The sequence below is a fragment of the Caretta caretta genome, chromosome 2 (assembly GCF_965140235.1).
Source record: "Caretta caretta isolate rCarCar2 chromosome 2, rCarCar1.hap1, whole genome shotgun sequence".
NCBI classification, from domain to species: Eukaryota; Metazoa; Chordata; order Testudines; family Cheloniidae; genus Caretta; species Caretta caretta.
The window spans coordinates 2579891-2601725 of record NC_134207.1 but is presented as its reverse complement, the minus strand read 5'-3'; the positions used below and the strand labels follow the sequence as shown (position 1 = coordinate 2601725).

General features: G+C 49.8%; 1 protein-coding gene across 3 annotated transcripts in view; it reads right to left on the bottom strand.

The window, feature by feature from the left end:
* Nucleotides 1-20158, bottom strand: part of LOC125630889 (casein kinase II subunit alpha) — a 63777-nt gene extending 43619 nt beyond the window's left edge. For all 3 annotated transcript variants that reach the window (XM_048837101.2, XM_048837102.2, XM_048837103.2), the window contains exons 1-2: nucleotides 20002-20158; nucleotides 16443-16692 (exon numbers count right to left, since the gene is read on the bottom strand). The gene's annotated coding sequence lies outside the window, so the exon portion shown is untranslated. The remainder of the gene's footprint in view (nucleotides 1-16442; nucleotides 16693-20001) is intronic.
* Nucleotides 20159-21835: the final 1677 nt, after the last annotated feature.

Here is a 21835-nt window from a genome sequence, read left to right as displayed (position 1 = left end):
CCTCTGCAATAAATGACCTCCCTCTGGACTGCTACCCAGAGATCAGGAGGGAGAGAACTGTCACTGCCTCCTTCAATTCCAACTCCACTTGTGCAGACAGACATTAGCACAAGCACTTGCTTTTCATGCACAAGGGAGTGTTTCAGCACTAAACCACGTCTGGCTGAACAAGGCCTCAGGACTACACTGGTAGGCAGAACCGCTCCCCCCCCACATCCCCACCGTCCTATCCCCACAATACCCACCCGCCTCCAACTGGCTACTCCAAACCCTGGGGAGGAAGCACTTCAATGCCCAATCTGACCCACTGCCATTCTGTGCAGAGATCAACATACCACTGGCCTCAGCATCTGACAAGCGAGAGGCACAGCACAAAACTGGGCAGGTCTGAGTATTTCCATACACGTTCAGTCCTGCACTCCTACAGCATTACACTGCCCCAGCCTCCACGCTTAACACACGAGTGTGTCCAGAGGGTGCGGAGGGTGAGAGCAAAAAGCTGCAGTGATGTCTCTAGTCCCCTCACTTTCCATGTGCAAAGTGGCCACGCCAGCCTCCTTCAAGCCGGCCCCTGAGCGAATCCTTGCTGATCTCCACCACAGGACTGGATCTGCACCTGAACCCCGGTTCTCTTGATCTTTTGTGCAGTTATCCTGCAAACTCTTCAGGGCCAGGACCACACCTCCTGAGTTTTGTAAAGCGCAACGTGCCTTTAATGGCACTATGTAAATATGCAACAACCACAACTCTTGTGTGCAGATAAATAGGGTGATAACGCACAAACCATCCTCAGAGACACAGAAGGAGAGCGGGAGAGATTCCTGTCCCAATCCTCAGCACCAGACAGCGAACCACAGTGATTCTAGCAGTGTGGTATCATAGACTCATCATAGAATATCAGGGTTGGAAGGGACCTCAGGAGGTCATCCAGTCCAACCCCCTGCTCAAAGCAGGACCAATCCCCAATTAAATCATCCCAGCCAGGGCTTTGTCAAGCCTGACCTTAAAAATATCTAAGGAAGGAGATTCCACCACCTCCCTAGGGAACCCATTCCAGTGTTTCACCACCCTCCTAGTGAAAAAGTTTTTCCTAATATCCAACCTAAACCTCCCCCACTGCAATTTGAGACCATTACTCCTTGTTCTGTCATCTGCTACCACTGAGAACAGTCTAGATCCATTCTCTTTGGAACCCCCTTTCAGGTAGTTGAAAGCAGCTAACAAATCCCCCCTCATTCTTCTCTTCCGCAGACTAAACAATCCCCGTTCCCTCAGCCTCTCCTCATAAGTCATGTGTTCCAGTCCCCTAATCATTTTTGTTGCCTTCTGCTGGATGTTTTCCAATTTTTCCACATCCTTCTTGTAGCATGGGGCCCAAAACTGGACACAGTACTCCAGATGAGGCCTTACCAGTGTCGAATAGAGGGGAATGATCATGTCCCTCGATCTGCTGGCAATGCCCCTACATATACATCCCAAAATGCCATTGACCTTCTTGGCAACAAGGGCACACTGTTGACTCCTATCCAGCTTCTTGTCCACTGTAACCCCTAGGTTCTTTTCTGCAGAACTGCTGCCAAGCCATTCGGTCCCTAGTCTGTAGCTGTGCATTGGGTTCTTCTGTCCTAAGTGCAGGACTCTGCACTTGTCCTTGTTGAACCTCATCCGATTTCTTTTGGCCCAGTCCTCTAATTTGTCTAGGTCCCCCTGTATCCTATCCCTACCCTCCAGCGAATCTACCTCTCCTCCCAGTTTAGTGTCATCTGCAAACTTGCTGAGGGTGCAATCCACACCATCCTCCAGATCATTTATGAAGATATTGAACAAAACCGGCCCGAGGACCGACCCTTGGGGCACTCCACTTGATACCGGCTGCCAACTAGACATGGAGCCATTGATCACTACCCCTTGAGCCCGACAATCTAGCCAGCTTTCTATCCACCTTACAGTCCCTTTATCCAGCCCATACCTCTTTAACTTGCTGGCAAGAATACTGTGGGAGACAGTGTCAAAAGCTTTGCTAAAGTCAAGGAACAACACATCCACTGCTTTCCTTCATCCAAAGAGCCAGTTATCTCGTCATAGAAGGCAATTAGATTAGTCAGGCATGACTTTCCCTTGGTGAATCCATGCTGACTGTTCCTGATCACTTTCCTCTCCTCTAAGTGCTTCAGAATTGGTCGAGTGGGTGCAGTCAGAAACCAAGAGGACTGCAATGGGCCTCAGTGCCCTACCCTGAGCCATCACCCAAGGAGGCAGGAAGCTGCTTATTAACTGCTCCACGCGTGGCTTCAAAGCCTGAACTCTGAACAGAAAGAACGCAGTTTGCTTAGTTCAAAGGAGCGTAGCTAAGAAGCAGGAATGAAAAGCCTGCGCTCAGCACTCGCTTATCTCTGCTTTCCCATTCAGCAAGCACAGCACCAGGCTGGAGCAGCAGAGCTCTGCCAGCCAGACCCACCCAAGCCCTGGTTAGGCTCCATCCAGAAGCAGGGGGTGGGGAAGGATTTCCTAAGAGATGAGGGAGGAGCATTTTCCAACAAATGCCTGTAGCCTGAGGGCACTCTTCCCAGAGCCCAGCTCTCTGCAACCACCTCCGAATTAACTGCATGGTGGGACCCAGGAGGGCTTCCCCCCCCAACTTCTGTGTAGCAAAAAGACCTACAGGGGCAAACTCAATTCAGCTGCCCTTCTCTGAGGAATGAGACTGCAGCACCAGAATGCTGCCCAGCCCAGGGAGCCCTATTGCAACTGAGAATTGCACTAAATTTGAGAGATCTCAAACAAGTGACACCTGCCCTCACCTTTGATGTAGTCCATGAACATCATTGCTCCCAGCCTGCAATGTAGCCCAGCTACCCAGATCGAGACACTGAACGCTGGGACCTGCAGGCATGAGGAGGGCAGTAGTCTGGCTGCTCATCTATTCGACATTGGTGAGGCCTCATCTGGAGTACTGTGTCCAGTTTTGGGCCCCATACTTCAAGAAGGATGTGGATAAATTGGAGAGAGTCCAGCGAAGGGCAACAAAAATGATTAGGGGTCTAGAACACATGAGTTATGAGGAGAGGCTGAGGGAGCTGGGATTGTTTAGCCTGCAGAAGAGAAGAATGAGGGGGGATTTGATAGCTGCTTTCAACTACCTGAAAGGGGGTTCCAAAGAGGATGGCTCTAGACTGTTCTCAATGGTAGCAGATGACAGAACGAGGAGTAATGGTCTCAAGTTGCAGTGGGGGAGGTTTAGATTGGATATTAGGAAAATCTTTTTCACTAAGAGGGTGGTGAAACACTGGAATGCGTTACCTAGGGAGGTGGTAGAATCTCCTTCCTTAGAGGTTTTTAAGGTCAGGCTTGACAAAGCCCTGGCTGGGATGATTTAACTGGGAATTGGTCCTGCTTCGAGCAGGGGGTTGGACTAGATGACCTTCAGGGGTCCCTTCCAACCCTGATATTCTATGATTCTATGTTCGGTGTATCTGCTAGGTGGGCTTGTTACTGCAACCAAGAGTCAAACTCTGGGGGGGTCCAGAGGCAGTGGCTCTCTCCAGTGACCCCAAAAGCAAGCCTGCACTCAGCCGGAAGTGACTCAGCACAGTTCCGAATCACTACAGCCTTGTAGGCATCCATTCTTTAAAGGGTCATCTACACAGCTGTGTCAGCCCGGGAGCCCCAAACCCTGTTGGGAATTATTTCCTTTCTGGCACAGGATTGGCCTAAGTATCTCCCCAGGCAGGAAGAAGGTGGTGTCCCCAGCCCCCTCTAAGAAATTCTGTTACAATTCCTCCCCACACTGTGGGACCCAGGACTGACATTGGGGAAGCACGTGTGCTTCTCATTCCCATGTCTCAATCTTAGATAAACCCCTGAGGTAAGAGATGGATGAGATCTGTCTATCTTAGGGTTCTTCACTGTCACCCGACATGGAAGGATTCCAGCACTTCCATGTGAAACCAACAGCAATAGTGAAGTCCCCAGTAGACTCCATGGAGTATCTGGCACTTCTCTCTCACTGAGGTCAGAGCTCTGCTTGGGGTAATACTTTTGTTTTGCCTGGTTGATTTGTTTGTAACAAGTTTTGTTTGGGTAGGTGGGACTGTCGATGTTCTGAGTCATTCTGATGGTGGAACGGCTTTTGCAAAGAGAAGGCTTTGCAGTGTTTCACAGAGACAGTCTGACTCTGGCTCCCCTAATCTGCTCTGGAAGTTCATTGCATAGCCAGTGTCCCTTGACTGAACACTTTGTCCCCGGCACTCACGTGCTTCACCCTGGGCTTTGTGACCAGCATGGTCCTAGAGGAGCAGCTGTCGCAGTGGTTCATAGATGAAAATTCTGTCTTTAATGTAGCTGAGGCTTGATCCATTAATTCCTTTGAAGATTAGGAAACTGAGATCAGAAGATGACTGGGAGCCAGAGGAAGGATTTGAGCACGAGCCTGATGTGCTCATGGCATCTCAGACAATGGAAGAGGCAGGCAGCCTCATTCTGTACCAGCCAGAGCTCATGCACTATCTTTACATTCAGCTTCAGATGCAGTGAATCACAGTGATCCAGCCTGAAAGTGATAAATGTACAAATCACCGCGGGCAGGCCCTGGCCTGGAGGAAGGGACAAAGTTTCCTAGCAAGATGGAGGAGAAGGAAGACATTTTACACACACAACCTGGTTATCCAAACATAGTGAGGAGCCAAACAGGATCCCAGGGCTTCCCGCCACCTTGAGGAATGGGGGCAGCCCATCTTCGATTATTTCTGAATTGTATTGCAGTAGTGCCTAGGAGCCTTAGTCAGGGACCAGAACCCTACTATGCCAGGTACATAACGTACAGCCAGAACAAAAAGATGGCCCTGCCCCAGAGATCTTACCGTATAAGACAGGGTAAGGTCACCAGCCCGAAAGCACTTCAACTTTACATCCACATTTAACCAAGCAACAATCTGCACAGGTTCATGAGGTGCGTTTTGCCTGAAATATGGAATCTGCATCCCAGAGCCATGGCCCTAGGAGTGATCCTGCCTCCCCTATAGATGCTGACTCCTCTGGCTTCCTGACTCTCCCATGTCCATGGCGCGGGTGAAAATGAGGAGGAGATGGTGCCTGTGTAGCAAGAGCTACATATGCAACCATTTGAGATGATACCAAAAGGAAGGCTCACATGTAAATCAACAGCACACATTTGTTCTTCAAAACTCTGACGGGAGGTGCAAGTACTAAAATTCCACACGAGAGCTTAAGGAGCAAGATAAGATTCAACCCACGTGAAAGGAAAGGAAAGGTAGTTCCTTTAAGTCTGATTCACGGCAAAATAGGACGTCAGATTGACAACTTTCAGAGTAACAACTGTGATGCACTCACTGAAATGACCCAACCGCAGCCAAGTGAGGAGACATGGTTAAGGCTGAGGTGTGAATATTAACTCTCAGCTCCTGACTTTTGTGCAATTAAAATCTCATAATGTGGCAGTAACGGGGTTTTTTTGGCCATACAATTCCCATTTGTAACTGAATTATTTAGGGTAGCATGGAGGCAAAATGGACGGGAATGAAGGGAAATATAAGCAAAATATCAGGACAACTCTTCTGACAACTCATGAGAATAACATGAGGGGGAAAGGAGTCCAGGAGAGCTGGCTGTATTTTAAAGAATCCTTATTGAGGTTACAGGGACAAACCATCCCGATGTGTAGAAAGAATAGTAAATATGGCAGGCGACCAGCTTGGCTTAACAGTGAAATCCTTGCTGATCTGAAACACAAAAAAGCAGCTTACAAGAAGTGGAAGTTGGACAAATGACCAGGGAAGAGTATAAAAATATTGCTTGGGAATGCAGGAGTGAAATCAGGAAGGCCAAATCACATCTGAAGTTGCAGCTAGCAAGAGATGTTGAGAGTAACAAGAAGGGTTTCTTCAGGTATGTTGGCAACAAGAAGAAAGTCAAGGAAAGTGTGGGCCCCTTACTGAATGAGGGAGGCAACCTAGTGACAGAGGATGTGGAAAAAGCTAATGTACTCAATGCTTTTTTTGCCCCTGTCTTCACGAACAAGGTCAGCTCCCAGACTGCTGCACTGGGCAGCACAGCATGGGGAGGAGGTGACCAGCCCTCTGTGAAGAAAGAAGTGGTTCAGGACTATTTAGAAAAACTGGACAAGCACAAGTCCATGGGGCCGGATGTGCTGCATCCGAGAGTGCTAAAGCAGTTGGCGGATGTGATTGCAGAGCCATTGGCCATTATCTTTGAAAACTCATGGCGATCGGGGGAGGTCCCGGACGACTGGAAAAAGGAAAATGTAGTGCCCATCTTTAAAAAAGGGAAGGAGGAGGATCCGGGGAACTACAGAGCAGTCAGCCTCACCTCAGTCCCTGGAAAAATCATGGAGCATGTCCTCAAGGAATCAATTCTGAAGCACTTTGAGGAGAGGAAAGTGATCAGGAACAGTCAGCATGGATTCACCAAGGGAAAGTCATGCCTGACTAATCTAATTGCCTTCTGTGACAAGATAACTGGCTCTGTGGATGAGGGGAAAGCAGTTATCTTGCTCCTTGACCTTAGCAAAGCCTTTGACACGGTCTCCCACAGTATTCTTGCCAGCAAGTTAAAGAGGTATGGGCTGGATGAATGGACTATAAGGTGGATAGAAAACTGGCTAGATTGTCGGGCTCAACGGGTAGTGATCAATGGCTCCATGTCTAGTTTGTAGCTGGTATCAAGCAGAGTGCCCAAAGGGTCGGTCCTCGGGCCGGTTTTGTTCAATATCTTCATTAATGATCTGAAGGATGGCGTGGATTGCACCCTCAGCAAGTTTGCAGATGACACCAAACTGGGAGGAAAGGTAGATACGCTAGAGGGTAGGGATAGGACACAGAGGGACCTAGACAAATTAGAGGACTGGGCCAAAAGAAATCGGATGAGGTTCAACAAGGACAAGTGCAGAGTCGGACAGAAGAATCCAATGCACCGCTACAGACTAGGGACCGAATGGCTTGGCAGCAGTTCTGCGGAAAAGGACCTAGGGGTTACAGTGGATGAGAAGCTGGATAGGAGTCAACAGTGTGCCCTTGTTGCCAAGAAGGCCAATGGCATTTTGGGATGTATAAGTAGGGGCATTACCAGCAGATCGAGGGACGTGATCGTTCCCCTCTATTCGACATTGGTGAGGCCTCATCTGGAGTACTGTGTCCAGTTTTGGGCCCCATGCTACAAGAAGGATGTGGAAAAATTGGAAAACGTCCAGCAGAAGGCAACAAAAATGATTAGGGGACTGGAACACACAACTTATGAGGAGAGGCTGAGGGAACTGGGATTGTTTAGTCTGCGGAAGAGAAGAATGAGGGGGGATTTGATAGCTGCTTTCAACTACCTAAAGGGGGTTCCAAAGAGGATGGACCTAGACTGTTCTCAGTGGTAGACTGTTCTCAGATGACAGAATGAGGAGTAATGGTCTCAAGCTGCAGTGGGGGAGGTTTAGGTTGGATATTAGGAAAATCTTTTTCACTAGGAGGGTGGTGAAGCACTGGAATGGGTTCCCTAGGGAAGTGGTGGAATCTCCTTCCTTAGAAGTTTTTAAGGTCAGGCTTGACAAAGCCCTGACTGGGTTGATTTAGTTGGGGATTCGTCCTGCTTTGAGCAGGGGATTGGACTAGATGACCTCCTGAGGTCCCTTCCAACCCTGATATTCTATGATTCTATGACCCTGAGATATATTAGTGCAGCAGAATCCTCTCTCCAGGGAAGGGAGGGAAGCCCTAGACTGAACAAAGCACTACAGAATAGATTACACAGAACAGTACTTCCCTGGCCTAAGGGGATAAGACTGCACGGGACCCTACAGACTTCTCCCTTTCTGATTTCTACGAGTACAATGAATTCTGCTGGGACCATCTGCTCCAACCAGAAAAACAAAGGGAAACAAAGGTGTCTTTCTACTCGTTGGTATGCCAGGAGCGTCGTACTAGGGGAACTTGGGTTGGACGTTGCTGGACAGCATGTACAATTCCAATTTAAGGCTCATGAACTGAAGGCACTTGGTCCATAAACTTTACAAGAATGTTCTCTTGTGTGAAAACAGAGCAGACCAGCTTCCTGTGTAAGCCAGAGGCTCTCCTCAGAGGAAGGGCTGACAAGGCAAGGGGAAGGTTATAATTCTTAGTTATCATTAAGATGCATGGTCAAAAAGACCTCACCAACTTCTACAGTGCAGCCACAGTTTCCCTCACATTCATTAATCTTAGGTACTTATATGGCCCCGATTATCATAGTATCTAAGCGCCTCACACACATGAACATATTTATTCTCACACACACCCTGTTAGACAGGGCAGGGCTAACACTCACATTTTACAAATAGGAAACTGAGGCACAGAAAAACTAAGTGACTTGCCCAAGATCACAGAGGAAGTCCGGAAACTGAACCCAGGTCTCCAGAGTCGCAGGTAAGCTTCCCTCACATTTCAAATTAACCTCAGGTCCATGGGGACCAGCAAGTACTACCCCTTATATAAGGGTGTAACTGGATCTCCCATGTCACGTAAGAAGATTCCATGTTCTCGCACTCTGTCTTCCCTGTTGTATAGAGTTAAACTACAAGAAGAGGGGGTGGGGGATGGCCTGCCTCTTGGTCTTTTGCCAGGAGACTGAGCCCACCAGATGACCGGATGGGAAGCACCATCAAGTGCAAGAGGGGCCTGGCAAGACTCAGATGCTGAGCAAAACTGCAGCAGCTTAACTCATTGAGAAAATGAGCCGTACACCATTGGGGCATGAGCCACTCCCATTCAAACTATAAGGGGAAGGAGAAATTTAAGAGACCCTCACTGAGATGGTGGGACTGAAATCCTAATGCTGGCCTTCTGTGAGCTTAGCAAATGGACAGTGTGGTGGTATAAGATAGCCAAGAAAGCTGGAGTTGTATTTCACTGAGGATACATGCTCTGTCAGACCCAGAGTAGTCTATCCTCCACCAGGAACTCATGCCGGATTGCTCCCTATAGTGTAATTAATCAGTGTCTTTCCCCAAATCAGTGTTTCCAATCCCAAGACCTCTGCAGGTTCTCCCATGCTGCTAATCAGAGGGAACAGGTTTCAAAGAGCAAGGAGTAGAAAGGCTGAAGTGCACAGGGGTAGAGGTAACAGACAGTGACCACAGTGGTTCCATAGGAACCACCCCTTTAGGAGTCCTTTTCCCTGAACTTTGAGAACCCCATCTCTCAGGACTACTGCTACAAAAGAGCCTGTTGGGATGGGGTGGGGCAGGGGGGGGTCCTCATGTTTATTTTCTCTCCTTCAAGCAGCAGGTCAAGCTTAGCAGGATGTGGAATGCCCTGGGAAAAGGGGCTGCAACATACACAGACTGATACCTGCATCTGATGAGCATATATGCAGTTGTAAACTTCATCCTCTCTGCCTTGAAGGTCAACAAAGGGTGATTCTGGTGACCTAGCATCAATCGTCAAACAAGTTCTCTAACGGTGACACCGGATTCCTTCTGGGCCCCAACACCAGGGCGACAGAAGACTCAAGCATTGTTCATAATTTCTAGATTGTTGGGCAACACTAACCAGTACAAGTGCTGTGAACCTTACACATTTTTTCGCCCTGGCCAGCTGCCTCTCAACTGGCCAGTCCTCCACAGTTCACAGCTGAGAGATGCCAAATCAAAGGGTTAGAATTTAGATCATTACTGGAACTATTCTGGACTGTGAATCACCGCATAAAACCAGAATGCTTCCAGTCAGCTCCAGAACCTCACCCCTCTCAAACAATACAGCTACCAACCTACTTCTCAGAGAGTCACTTGTATCCAAAACAGCCTCTCAGAACACCAAGACCCAAACAATAGACACAGGCCTGACAACAACACTTTTCTTCTCTGAACTCAGCCCATTTACACAACTGAAACCTTGAAACCACTACAAAAGAACCCAAACCATGAGCTGCCACTGTAACCCATGCCCTTGGCTAGTGAAAGAGACTCAAGACTATCTGAGATTCTTAACAATGAAGTTTTCTTTCACTTTTGGAGAAGTAGCTCTGGATAGTTTTAAGTCACCAAGAAAAATATTCTCTGAAGCCCTGTTTTTTTTTCTTATTTCAGCTCCACCAACAAGGAATCATACTTAGATTTCAAATAATTGCAGTTTAAACATTTTAGTATTCCTCCCTTTGAAAACTGCCTCTTGGGTGAGCTAATGTCAAAACCTTGCTACAGTTCACACGTTGTGGTATAATGTGATTTCACTGAGCGCACAGACAAAAACATCAGATAGTGAGACATATACAATATCTCCCTTTTGAAATATTTGTAAGTATTTTAATCTCAACAAGTCCTTAATTGATTCAAGATGTTCAGAAAACAGTCGTGGTGGCAATGAGACTTCACTGTAAGTCTTTGAAAGCTTGAGGAATTCTATGGTTCTTGTGGGGGAGATTACAAGGGGGATCAAAATCAGCCTTATAAAGGGGCAGTGGTGGCAATCAAGGACCCTGATTCTGCACTGCGATGCCCACAGACAGAGCTCTGGTGGACACAGAACCCAACGATACAGCACCTCCTACACCATGCTGAGGCATTGAGAGCCAGTAGCTGTAGGGGAAAGTACCGCAACACGGGAGTTTGGACTGGTAGCTCAAGTCAGGATTCCTAAAGGCATTCCTAGCTCTGCCACCAACTCCAACTGTGACCTCGGATGCCTCAGTTTCCTCATCTGTAAAATGGGGATAATGATAGTTACCCACCTCACAGAGATGTTTTAACAAGTCACAAGGGAATGTTTGCAAAGGAGTTTGAGACCCTGCACAGAAATGAATATAGATTATGATTTACAGTTGTAACTGGTGCAGAGCCGAAAAGCCTCCCTCAGGGATCAGGGCTTACAGTGCTAGGCGCGGTGTTCAGACAGAGCAACGAAGACAGGTATCAACCTGGAGTAATGTTGCAGTACAATCCTCTTCGGGGGGCTGCACAGAAAGTAAAATGACTTGTGCCCTTTATGATCCACAAAGAAGAAACGAAAGTCAATGCTGCATATTTTTTCCGCTTGTTATTTTCCATTGGAAATTCATGTCTCATCTGCCCCTTTCCCCTTAGAGCAGAGGTTCTCAAACTGAGCTCCGTGGATCACCAGTGGGCCACAAGCTCCATTCAGGTGGTTCACGGATAGTTCCATCTAAGGTGCACGCCTGGGCAGCTGCACATGAGAGAATGGCGGGCCACCCACCTAATTAGTGGAGCTGCGAAGGCCTGGCTCCACTAATTAGGTGCCTGCACCCCGGAGAAGACGCACATGTAAGGTGAGATGGTGGCCTTGGGGGGACTGGTGGGGCGGGCAGGGGCAGTGGGGTGAGGAGAGGGGATGGGGGCCAAAGAGACGACTTTCCCCTGCTCCAGGGTTGCGGCTACCAGGGAGAAAAAGCCCTCCTTCCCAGCCCCAGCTCAGGGGCTGCTGCGGCAGGGGAGAGAGGGCACATCCGTTGCATTAGAAAGGTAGGGCTATGGATATTAAAGTAGTTGTGTGCTTGTATCTCTAGAACAAAAAAAGTTAATTATTATTAAGGTTTTTTAATATAGCACTTTCATCCAAAGCGCTTTACAATAGTTAGCTCATGGTACAAACAACATTTGGAAAGATCATTAAGTGGTCCGCTGAGCAATTTTCAAATGGTCCGCAAAAGAAAAAGTTTGAGAACCACTGCCCTAGAAGATTCTGTGAAGGTCTAGGAAACTGATAAAATTACACCAGCGAGGCCATCCAGTTAAACCTGAATGGGGAAGTGATTTTTATTCAGTGCTGCCTCAAGCTCTGCCCCTTTGTCCATCTACGTTAACACCGATTAATAAGCTCCTCTCTCAACGCTTGGCTTTGTTAAAGATTCAACAGCCCCAAAAGTCCGCCAGAAGAACTAGGTATCAAAACACTTGGACATTCCAGATATTTCTAAAGTTAAAAAAAACAAACCCTAGAAAAACATTTTTAAAAACCCTTTCAGGCATTCTCTACACATTATGAAAGCCCAGTTGAGTGGCCACCTTTAATTGAGATTTCAACCAAGGACACTCCACTTGCCACAATAAATATTAAAAATAAATAAGAACATAAGAACAACCAGACTGGGTCAGACCAAAGGTCCATCTAGTCAGGTATCCTGTCTTCCGACAGTGGCCAATGCCAGGTGTCCCAGAAAGAATGGACAGAACAGGGAATCATCAAGTGATCCATTCCGTCGCCCATTCCCAGCTTCTGACAAACAGAGCCTAGGGACACAATCCCTGCCCATCCTAGCTAATAGCCATTAATGGACCTATCCCCCGTGAATGTATCTAGCTCTTTTTAAAATGCTGTTACCGTTTTGGCCTTCACAACATCCTCTGGCAAGGAGTTCCACAGGTTGTGTGAAGAAATACTTCCTTTTTTTCTTTTAAACCTGCTGCCTATTAATTTCATTGGGTGACCCCTAGTTCTTGTGTTATGAGAAGAAGTAAATAACACTTCCTTATTTACTTTCTCTACACCACTTATGATTTTATAGACCTCTAGCATATCCCCCCTTATTCGCCTCTTTTCCAAGCTGAAAAGTCCCAGTCTTATTAATCTCCCCTCGTATGGAAGCTGTTCCAGACCCCTAATCATTTCTGTTGCCATTTTCTGAACCTTTTCCAATTCCAGTATATCTTTTTTGAGACGGGGCAACCACATCAGCACGCAGTATTCAAGGTGTGGGTGTACCATGGATTTATATAGAGGCAATAGGATATTTTCTGTCTTCTTACCTATCCCTTTCTTAATGAGCCCCAACAGTTCATTTTTTGACTGCCGCTGCCCATTGAATGGATGTTTTCAGAGAACTATCCACAATGACTCCAAGATCCCTTTCTTGAGTGGTAACAGCTAATTTAGACCCTATCATTGTATATGTATAGTTGGGATGATGTTTTCCAATGTGCATTACTTTGCATTTATCAACATTGAATTTCATCTGCCATTTGGTTGCCCAATCACCCAGTTTTGTGAGATCCCTTTGCAGCTCTTCGCAGGCTGACTGGGACTTAAGTATCTTGAGTAGTTTTGTATCATCTGCAAATTTTTTCACCTCACTGTTTACCCTAAATTCAGGTATAATAATCAAATTGACATTTTATAGCCCTGGAATTCAGAATCTCCCACCTATGTCAAGTCCTGTTACACACAGATTCAGAGATTCAGAGATGTTAGCAACAAGAAGAAAGTTAAGGAAAGTGTGGGCCCCTTACTGAATGAGAGAGGCAACCTAGTGACAGAGGATGTGGAAAAAGCTAATGTACTCAATGCTTTTTTTGCCTCTGTCTTCACGAACAAGGTCAGCTCCCAGACTGCTGCACTGGGCAGCACAGCATGGGGAGGAGGTGACCAGCCCTCTGTGGAGAAAGAAGTGGTTTGGGACTATTTAGAAAAGCTGGACGTGCACAAGTCCATGGGGCCGGATGCGCTGCATCCGAGAGTGCTAAAGGAATTGGCGGCTGTGATTGCAGAGCGATTGGCCATTATCTTTGAAAACTCATGGCGATCCAGGGAAGTCCCAGACGACTGGAAAAGGCTAATGTAGTGCCCATCTTTAAAAAAGGAAAGGAGGAGGATCCGGGGAACTACAGAGCAGTCAGCCTCACCTCAGTCCCTGGAAAAATCATGGAGCATGTCCTCAAGGAATCAACTCTGAAGCACTTAGAGGAGAGGAAAGTGATCAGGAACAGTCAGCATGGATTCACCAAGGGAAAGTCATGCCTGACTAATCTAATCGCCTTTTATGATGAGATTACTAGTTCTGTGGATGAAGGGAAAGCAGTGGATGTATTGTTTCTTGACTTTAGCAAAGCTTTTGACATGGTCTCCCACAGTATTCTTGTCAGCAAGTTAAGGAAGTATGGGCTGGATGAATGGACTATAAGGTGGATAGAAAACTGGCTAGATTGTCGGGCTCAACGGGTAGTGATCAATGGCTCCATGTCTAGTTGGCAGCCGGTATCAAGTGGAGTGCCCCAAGGGTCGGTCCTCGGGCCGGATTTGTTCAATATCTTCATAAATGATCTGGAGGATGGTGTGGATTGCACCCTCAGCAAGTTTGCAGATGACACTAAACTGGGAGGAGAGGTAGATACACTGGAGGGCAGGGATAGGATACAGAGGGACCTAGACAAATTAGAGGATTGGGCCAAAAGAAATCGGATGAGGTACAACAAGTACAAGTGCAGAGTCCTGCACTTAGGACAGAAGAACCCAATGCACAGCTACAGACTAGGGACCGAATGGCTAGGCGGCAGTTCTGCAGAAAAGAACCTAGGGGTTACAGTGGACAAGAAGCTGGATAGGAGTCAACAGTGTGCCCTTGTTGCCAAGAAGGCCAATGGCATTTTGGGATGTATATGTAGGGGCATTGCCAGCAGATCGAGGGACGTGATCGTTCCTCTCTATTCGACATTGGTGAGGCCTCATCTGGAGTACTGTGTCCAGTTTTGGGCCCCATGCTACAAGAAGGATGTGGAAAAATTGGAAAACATCCAGCAGAGGGCAACAAAAATGATTAGGGGACTGGAACGCATGACTTATGAGGAGAGGCTGAGGGAACTGGGATTGTTTAGTTTGCGGAAGAGAAGAATGAGGGGGGATTTGATAGCTGCTTTCAGCTACCTGAAAGGGGGTTCCAAAGAGGATGGAGCTCGGCTGTTCTCAGTGGTAGCAGATGACAGAACGAGGAGTAATGGTCTCAAGTGGCAGTGGGGGAGGTTTAGGTTGGATATTAGGAAAAACTTTTTCACTAGGAGGGTGGTGAAGCACTGGAATGGGTTCCCTAGGGAGGTGGTGGAATCTCCTTCCATAGATATTTTTAAGGTCAGGCTTGACAAAGCCCTGGTTGGGATGATTTAGTTGGGGCTTGGTCCTGCTTTGAGCAGGGGATTGGACTAGATGACCTCCTGAGGTCCCTTCCAACCCTGATATTCTATGATTCCAAGGCCAGAGGAACCATTGTGATCATGTAGTCTGACCTCCTGTATATCACAGACCATAGAACTTCCCCCAAAAAATTCCAATAGCAGATCTTTTAGAAAAACCATCCAATCTTGATTTAAAAATGGCTAGTGACAGAGAATCCACCATGACTCTTGGTAAGTTGGTCCAATGATTAATTACCCTGTCAAAAATTTACACCTTATTTCCAGTCTGAATTTGTGTAGCTTCAACTTCCAGCCATTGGATGTTAGACCTTTCTCTGCTAGACTGAAGAGCCCATTGTTAAATATTTGTTTCCCAGGTAGGTGCTTACAGAGTGTAATCAAGCTATCCTTTAACCTTCTCTTTGTTAAGCTAAATAGATTGAGCATGTTGAGTTTATCACTGTAAGTCAAGTTTTCTAATCTTTTAATCATTCTCGGGGCTCTTCTCTGACCCCCTCCAGTTTATCATAATCCTTCTTAAACTGTGGGCACCAGACCTGGACTCAGGATTCCTGCAGCGGTCACACCAGGGCCAAATACAGAGGTAAAATAACCTCTCTGCTCACACTCAAATTTCCCGTTGATGCATCATCTAGCATGACTCGCCATAGGCGTCCTTCTTAAGTGAAAGCTTTGCAACTACGGCCCTGATTAAGTAGCAGCCGTTGCCATTCAGCAGCAAGAAGCCCAACTGGTTCCATGGGAACAGCCTTTTGATATGAGGCATAATTAATTATAAAAGGGAAAACAAACTTGTGGCGCAAGCCTGTGACACAGACAAGTGAAGACAAGAGAAGTTCAGCAGGATCTGCTCCTTCACATACCCTCTCTCTATTTCCTCAGGAAAGCTATGCCTTCCTCTTTGGCTTCTTATCCATCACACATTCACTATGGTATTCGGACTGCATCTACACTGACCCATGTCTCGTCTTCAGTGAGGGGGCTGGGGACTGACTAAGTTTCCCAGCTACAGTGACTGAGGCAGAGAGAGACTGAAACACCTGTCCAAAGTCACAGCCTGACTGCAGGGCACAGCCCAAAGGGGGACAGGCCGCTGCAGTGCAGTGACAACAGCATGTTGGTCACAGTGCACTCGCACTTCTTGTGTGAGCAGAAGAACAAGGTGAAGCTGCCTAAGTATTCCACTTCTTGGCTGCTCCCCTCACACCTGGAGAGAAGCAGCCATGTTAGGGAGAAGGAGGTGGGAGCAACTCAGGAACAGCGCATAAGCAAATCGTGTAGGGGTCCCAGGACAGGGATAGCAGGGGGACTGCAGGTAAGGAGTGAGATACTTGGCACACCTGGGGGAGCATCCCAGGACTGGCAAAACACTTCCATACATATTACAACCTGTAACAGTATCAACTCTCCACTCCAGGTCAGACAGGTCACAGTCTCAGACTCACTTTCCCTTTGAAAGGACGCTGGTAGAACATGGCCCAGGTCATTGACATTGATTTCATATTCTCCAGGAACAGAAAGTTATTACCTTGAACCTTGGTTAATCTATAGCCCAGATACTGCCTTGAGCTGTCCTGGGAGAGGCAGAGAAAGGCGTGAGCTGCATTCCAGACAGGTGGGGAGGCCAGCTGGGCCGGGCAGAGCTCGCTGCAGCAATCCGCTCAAGAGGAAAGTGCTTCCACGTCGCAGCTATCCGTGGTTTCCATCCGTCGGCACAGAGAAAAGTGATGGGCTGCAGGGCCTCCCAAGAGCCAGGGGCTCACAGCATTGCTCTGTTCCTAAAAAACAGAAGCAACAGGCATTTCCATAGCACCCTCCACCAGCAATCCCCAAGGGCGGGGCAAACACATACACAGGAATCAGAGCAGCCCTGACATGCAGCTACCTCGCCAGCGGGACACGGCAGCTGTTTAGCAGCACATAGCAACAGTGCCCAGCAATTTACAACAGATAGTAAAGGAGAATTCCATAACCAGTTGAAATCAGAGGGGAAATTTTAGGGAGGCAAAATTAAATTACTTAAATTGAATTTTGCAGGTGATACTGAGGTGAATAAGCTGGGTTTTTGAGGAAAGTACCATCATACCTTTAATATCCACAAATGGTCAAGCCCTTGATTTGACACCTTATCCACAAGCTAGCACTTCCATCGGCCTCCTAAATCTTCACTAGGCGTTGGGGTCAATCCTGACTTGGAATAGAGCATCCTCTGCTGAGTCACACAGCCCCTCCCTGCAGCATAACATCCCGTAGTACCACAATGGGGTATGAACGTTATTCCTGACTAGAGGAAGAAAGAGAACCCCTTTTGAGAGAACCTTCTCCATTACCAACACCACCTCTGGCACCACCTAGATGCTTCTCGGAGATCTCCATTCCAAGCACTGATCAGGCCGGACTCTCCTTTGCTTGCAGGAGCAAATGTGTTGGAGTGGTTTCAAGCGCATGCACAGAAAGCAGATTTCACTGAAAGCAAGTCTGCTTAAGACAAACATTAATAGAGTAGGGGAAGCGACAGGTGACGTTATAGCTAGAAAGCCTGTAGGCTTTAGATGTCCAAAGTCACACACCCATAAGTGCCTTGCACACTTACAGGACTAGAGAAATAATCCAGCAATAGACCCATCTAATACAACACAATCCACGATAAACTAGAGAGGGAAAACTCTGAGCCCCAGAGCAGAAATCCACTGAGCCAGTATTCTTTCACTACACTGGAATTAAGCTTTGTTTATTCTGTCCATAGAATCACAGAAATGTCAGGCTGGAAAAGATCTTGAGAGGTCATTACATCCACGTCCTGCACTGAGGCAGGACCAAGTAAACCTAGACCATCCCTGACAGGTGTTTGTCCAGCCTGTTCTTAAATGATTGGGATTCCTCAATTTCCCTTGGAAGCCTATTCCAGAACTTAGCTGCCCTTCTAGTTAGAAAGTTTTTCCTAATATCTAATCTAAATCTCCCTTGCTGCAGATTAAAACCATTACTTCTTATCTTTCCTTCAGTGACCATGGAAAACAACTGATCACCATCCTCTTTACAGCAACCCTTAACATATTTGAAGACTCATCAGGTCCCGCTGAGTCTTCTCCTCTCAAGACTAAACATGCCCAGTTTTTAACCTTTCCTCACAGGTCAGGTTTTCTAAACCTTTGATCATTGTTGTTGCTCTTCTCTGCACTCTCCACTTTATTCACATCTGGTGCCCAGAACTGGATACAGTACTTCAGTGGAGGCCTTCCTCAGTACCGAGTAGAGCAGGACAATTACTCCCCACATCTTACCTATGACACTCCTGTCATTAAGCCCCAGAACGGTATTAGCCTTTTTTGCAATTGCATCCCATTGACGACTCATATTCGTTTTGTGATCCAGTAGAACTGCCAGATGCTTTTCAGCAGTACTACTGCCTAGACAGTCAGTCCCCGTTTTGTAGTTGTGCATTTGATTTTTCCTTCCTGAGTGCAGTACTTTGCACTTGTCTTTGCTGAATTTCATCTTGTTGATTTCAGACCATCTCCACTTTGTCAAGGTCATTTTGAATACTAATCTTGTCCTCCAAAGTGTTTGCAACCCCTCCCATTTTGGTGTCATCCACAAATGTCCATGTCTACTTTTAACGACAGGGGGTAGCCAAACGTCACACATTCTCAAGCTGCAATAGCCACTCGCCAGAGGCCCAAGAGTCCAACAGGCCTGCAGTAAAACAAAGAAGCCCGTGGAGCCTGAAAGCCCGAGCACACAGCGAGGCCTGGAACACTCGTATCAAGATGGAGCACAGCATGCTGGGAGCTATAGCATCCAAGGGCTGCTGCTTGGGGCCTCACTTAGCACATGAGTGACGCTTTTGGATCCTGATTAAAACCCCGGCTACCAAGCGGGCTTGCCTGGGACTGACAGCTGGGAATGAGGCCGTATGATGGTAGGAGTCACGGGTAGAGCTGGGAAATGTGTCCTCCACGAAAAACTAGGCCAGTCCTTTGAGATCATGAAAGCCCCTTCCAGCAAGGCCAGAGAGGAGATCCCCCCACTATCCCAGCAGCACCAACAGAAGAGAGGCATGGGTGGAGAGGATGTTCTCGAACACTGACCACCTTCCACAACAGCAGCAGGAAGGAAGGGCAAACAAGATCTTCCCTCTGGTGTCGGGGGGTGGGGGTGTGGCAGGGAACACAGGGAGACGGGAATCTGCCCCAACACTATCTCACCTCTCCACTCTCATCAACCGCCTTCCCCACAACCACCAGGGGGACACGCCCAGTTCAAACCACCCCCTTCCCACACCAGCACCAGGAGGACTGGGGCAGGGGACACCCCCCCACACAGACCCTTGCCCTGAGGGTGGGAAGTGGGGGTATACAGAGGGGAGCTCCCCTCACGCTGCCCCTCTTCCTCACAGCACCAGTGGGTAATACAGCCTGGGAAAACTTTCTCCACACTAGATCAGCACCCCATAGCACCAGGGAGGATCGGGGCGGGGGTTCCCCACACTCTGGTTACCACCCCTATGGCACTGGGGGGACGGCGGAAACCTCCCCTCACACTGCACCCTCCCTCCACAGCACTGGAGAAATGGGGGAAACCACACTCAATGCTGCCCCTCCTCCAACAGATCTGGGGGGAACCTCCCCTCCCCCCACAGCCCCAGGGGCAGATCCGGGGGAACCTCCCCTCCCGCCCCCCACAGCCCCAGGGGCAGATCTGGGGGGGGGAACCTCCCCTCCCGCCCCCCACACCCCGGGGGCAGATCCGGGGGGGGAACCTCCCCCCCACACCCCGGGGGCAGATCCGGGGGGGGAACCTCCCCTCCCGCCCCCCACAGCCCCAGGGGCAGATCCGGGGGGGGGGACCTCCCCTCCTGCCCCCCCACACCCCGGGGGCAGATCCGGGGGGGGGACCTCCCCTCCCGCCCCCCACTCCCCGGGGGCAGATCCGGGGGGGGACCTCCCCTCCTGCCCCCCCACACCCCGGGGGCAGATCCGGGGGGGGAACCTCCCCTCCCGCCCCCCACTCCCCGGGGGCAGATCCGGGGGGGACCCCCGGTGGGTTCCCCGCGCTCCGGGCGGAGGCCGCAGCCGGCTCCTCACCTGGCCGGGCGGCGGGGGGCGGCGCGGGGGGGGTCTCTCCCCGCTCCTGTCGCGGGGGGGGGCTGCCCGACCCCGGCCCGCTGGGGGTGACAATATGGCGGCCGGCGCTCCCGGGCAGCGGCGCCGTCGGAGCGGGACGGGAGCAGCAGCTGCCGGGCCGGGCCGGGCCGCCAGAGGGCGCTAGGGCCTCGCTCGCGGCCACTTCCGCATCCCGCCGGCCCGCACCATAGAGAGCGGGGGAGAGACGGCGCCGGGCCGCGGCCGCCTGGTACGTCATGGGACCATAGAGCGTTGGGCCGCGGGCCCCGCGCCCGCCGCTGTCAGGGGCGCCCCCCCCCACTGCTCCCTAGTGCTGGGCGGGGGCACTGGGTCAGCCCCCAATGAGGGGGGTGCCCCCTCCTGAACCCCCTTCCCCCCACTGCTCCCTAGTGCTGGGCGGGGGCACTGGGTCAGCCCCCAATGAGGGGGGTGCCCCCTACTGAACCCCCTTCCCCCCACTGCTCCCTAGTGCTGGGCGGGGGCACTGGGTCAGCCCCCAATGAGGGGGGTGCCCCCTCCTGAACCCCCTTCCCCCCACTGCTCCCTAGTGCTGGGCGGGGGCACTGGGTCAGCCCCCAATGAGGGGGGTGCCTCCTCCTGAACCCCCTTCCCCCCACTGCTCCCTAGTGCTGGGCGGGGGCATTGGGTCAGCCCCCAATGAGGGGGGTGCCCCCTACTGAACCCCATCCCCCCACTGCTCCCTAGTGCTGGGCGGGGGCATGGGGTCAGCCCCCAATGAGGGGGGTGCCCCCTCCTGAACCCCCTTCCCCCCACTGCTCCCTAGTGCTGGGCGGGGGCATTGGGTCAGCCCCCAATGAGGGGGGTGACCCCTACTGAACCCCCTTCCCCCCACTGCTCCCTAGTGCTGGGCGGGGGCACTGGGTCAGCCCCCAATGAGGGGGGTGCCCCCTCCTGAACCCCCTTCCCCCCACTGCTCCCTAGTGCTGGGCGGGGGCACTGGGTCAGCCCGCAATGAGGGGGCTGCCCCCTACTGAACCCCATCCCCCCACTGCTCCCTAGTGCTGGGCGGGGGCATTGGGTCAGCCCCCAATGAGGGGGGTGCCCCCTCCTGAACCCCCTTCCCCCCACTGCTCCCTAGTGCTGGGCGGGGGCACTGGGTCAGCCCCCCAATGAGGGGGGTGCCCCCTACTGAACCCCATCCCCCCACTGCTCCCTAGTGCTGGGCGGGGGCACTGGGTCAGCTCGCAATGAGGGGGGTGCCCCCTACTGAACCCCATCCCCCCACTGCTCCCTAGTGCTGGGCTGGGGCATGGGGTCAGCCCTGACTGAGGGGGCTGCCCCCTACTGAACCCCTTTCCCCTTCAAAATCTCCTCAGGCAAGGAGTTCCACAGATTGAACTGTGTGCTGTGTGAAGAACTTCCTTTTATTTGTTTTAAACTTGCTGCCCATTAATTTCATTTGGTGGCCCTTAGTTCTTTTGTTATGGGAAAGTAAATAGCTTTTCCGTATTCGCTTTCTCCGCACCACTCATAATTTTATAGACCTCTAACATATCCCCCCTTCGTCTCCTCTTTTCCAAGCTGAAAAGTCCTAGCCTCTTTAATCTCTCTTCATATGGGACCTGTTCCAAACCCCTCATCATTTTAGTTGCCCTTTTCTGAACCTTTTCTAATGCCAGTATATCTTGTTTGAGATGAGGGGACCACATCTGTATTCAGTATTCAAGATGTGGGCGTACCATAAATTTATATAAGGGCAATAAGATATTCTCCATCTTATTCTCTATCCCTTTTTTAATGATTTCTAACATCCCATTTGCTTTTTTGACTGCTG